General features: G+C 33.0%; 1 protein-coding gene across 1 annotated transcript in view; it reads left to right on the top strand.

The window, feature by feature from the left end:
• Positions 1–2,792, top strand: part of LOC102677882 (neurobeachin) — a 240,681-nt gene that overhangs the window by 194,064 nt on the left and 43,825 nt on the right. The gene's annotated exons all lie outside the window — the stretch shown is intronic.

Genomic DNA, 2,792 nt, shown 5'->3' with positions numbered 1-2,792 from the left:
AAAAAAAAAAAAAAAAAAAAAGAAGAGAAAAGAAAAAGAAAAGGAAGCAAACCGGGAACCTCCGGAGGGATTCCTCCGGTTATCTTGCACGAGATCGTCGAAGGGCATTTCGAGAGTTATACTTTTGGCGGGATGTGTACACAGATAAGTTGGAACGAGTTGGGAAAACCATCGAGCTGTGGTATCGTTAATTGTCGTTACTTTGTGTTGTGTCGCCGTTATCTTAGCCGAATGGAATGGATATCTGTTGGACGATACTCGTATTGCTGGAATCATCGCGATCGTTCGCCATCGGGGTAACGATTTCTCGAGTTTCATTCAAATGAGAGGAGGGATATTATCGTATGGGATGGTCGTCTTGTTAAATATGTATCGATATCGTGTACAATCGTCCCGTTTATGGAAAAAGTATAAGAATCGATACGGTTATGGTTACGTGAATGTTGTAATAAGTTGACTTTATTAAAATTGTAGTAATCTCGCGATACGATACACATTCCTTTTCTCTAATTTCAGTGTTTATGCATTTTGAATTACTTGTTTTTCCTAGAAGCTACTAATTTAATAATTTATACGATTTTTTTTTCTTATGATCTTCGCAATAGTTGACCGTAAATAAAATTTTTAATGATTCAATATGTACGTACGTATGTACAATAATTATGGGCTCCTCGTGAGCGATTCTTTGAAAAAAAGATACGCGAGCAAATGCGCGAATAAAATAGAAGGAGAGAGTATGAATGTTCTCAATGAAAGTCAATCTTTAATGTTGTACGAGGATTTTGTTCGAACAGAGACACGATTCATGCCTCGTCGTTTCGAGCCTCGTGACACGATATTTTCATGAGTCCAAGACGTCGCGTTTCACCCCGGCCACGTCCTCATCAATGTTTCATACGCATGCGATGACCCCCAACCCCTCGCGATACACTAAGTGGTTTTGCTCATAAAACTGTGACGGTTCGTAGGGTAATGTCGTTGGTAAGTGGTTCTCGAGTAGCGTGTTGGCGAGAACGCACATGTGACCAAGGAAGTGCCACTTGACACGGACGTTTTCCTATTTCGCACGGGGTTCTTACCGATTTAATTTTGTTCGATTGATCGGAGAAAATCTCACGTCTCTTTTTTCTTCTCGCACGAAAATAAAACATTTGCGATTGATTAATAATTGTCGTTCAAAAATTGTATCTTCTAGAGATATGATCTATTAAATTATTTCTTTCCAAGTTCCAATTCTGATGTTTATCCAAGAAAATTATTTAAGATTTAAAGATCCAGAAGATTAAATATTTCTTGATTCTTTTTCGAATTAACGATAAAGTTTTTCAGAATCATTGCGTACTTAATATATATATTCATCAGTTTAGTTCGCGATTAATTTCTAAAGATCTCGTGTTTCTTTCATCGAAGCAAGGGACAGAAGCTCTTTTGTTCGACTTGTAAGCACGTCATCGATAACTATTTAATAAAAGAATCTATTTCGATCTTCTATGCCTTGTGAAAAGCAATATTGTACCGCGTGTATTCAATCTTTTCGAGAAAAAGACTCTAATATACAAGAAACAGTAGTTCTTCATTAGTATCCAATCGCTATCTGTAAAACCTCATTATCTTAAAAAAATGTACGTGAATACGTGAATGCTAAGGACACATCGATGTCTCTGCATTGATTCTGTGCATATAGAATCATCTATTGAACGTAACTGTTTCTATACAATTTATACCTCGAAGATTTATTACATATTTTGTTACGTGCAAGCATACTGATGAGCAAGAATTAAAACTATGCAATTAGCATTAAAATTTGCATTATACGTGGGTATTAGTATTACAAAAATGAATAAATTGTAAAGGCACGATTATGTAGAATGAACAGAACCGTTAGATCGGTGAATAAACAATTGAAAATGTTGCTCATGTTGGCCAATCTTTTAAAAGGAAACGATCGAACGCATAGTTGTTATTCCTTTCAAACTGTACATGTCTTTTATAACTTTTATCTCTCGAAATTTCAATAACATTACTTTGAATTTAAATAACAAATCAATTTTTTATCCGGTTTTCGTATATATGTATATATATATATAAAAACTTATATGCATCCATTTTGCAACTTTATATAATAATGTATATCAATAGCTAATATTATTCCATATACATATCAATTTCAAACGATATTAACTTCCATTTTATTTGTTAATTAAGCAACGTTAATTAAGCAAGAAGAAAATGATATCTCCAGTTTGCCCGATCGATTTACGCCATCGGTTTTTATGCTCAGTTGCAACAAAATCACCAGAGTGCATAAGAGGATAAATCTGTCTGCCCGACTTGCGGCTCAACTTCATAGATCACGCTGTTTTTGTTCGAATTAGCACAAATTCGCTTTATAATTACATTCAATGGTTAATGAAACGAGTTTTAAAGAGAAAGAAAAAAAAAAAGGGAAAAATGAATAAAACACGATTTACACGATTTTTCGTTCCCAGTATCAGAAAAATCATAATTCATAATTTTTCACGTAGTCATGCTAGTTAATTGAAAAAAAGAATATACTTTTTTAAATTTAAATATACTAATGCAAAATTTCAATGTAGATAAAAAAAAAGAGGAATAATAATAAAACACGTGCTATTGGAAAAAAATCTTTCAAATACGATTTCGATTATGTACAAAATTTATACAAAATGAAATAATTTCAATGATTATTTCTTTAATCACGTTCATAAAAATTTAATTTATTTAAATGTAACAACTGTTATTTAACCTACCGTAATTTCGATTCTCATTTA

The sequence above is a fragment of the Apis dorsata genome, unplaced genomic scaffold (genome assembly GCF_000469605.1).
Source record: "Apis dorsata unplaced genomic scaffold, Apis dorsata 1.3 scaffold_133, whole genome shotgun sequence".
Classification (NCBI taxonomy): Eukaryota; Metazoa; Arthropoda; class Insecta; order Hymenoptera; family Apidae; genus Apis; species Apis dorsata.
This window is presented reverse-complemented; position numbering and strand designations above follow the sequence as displayed.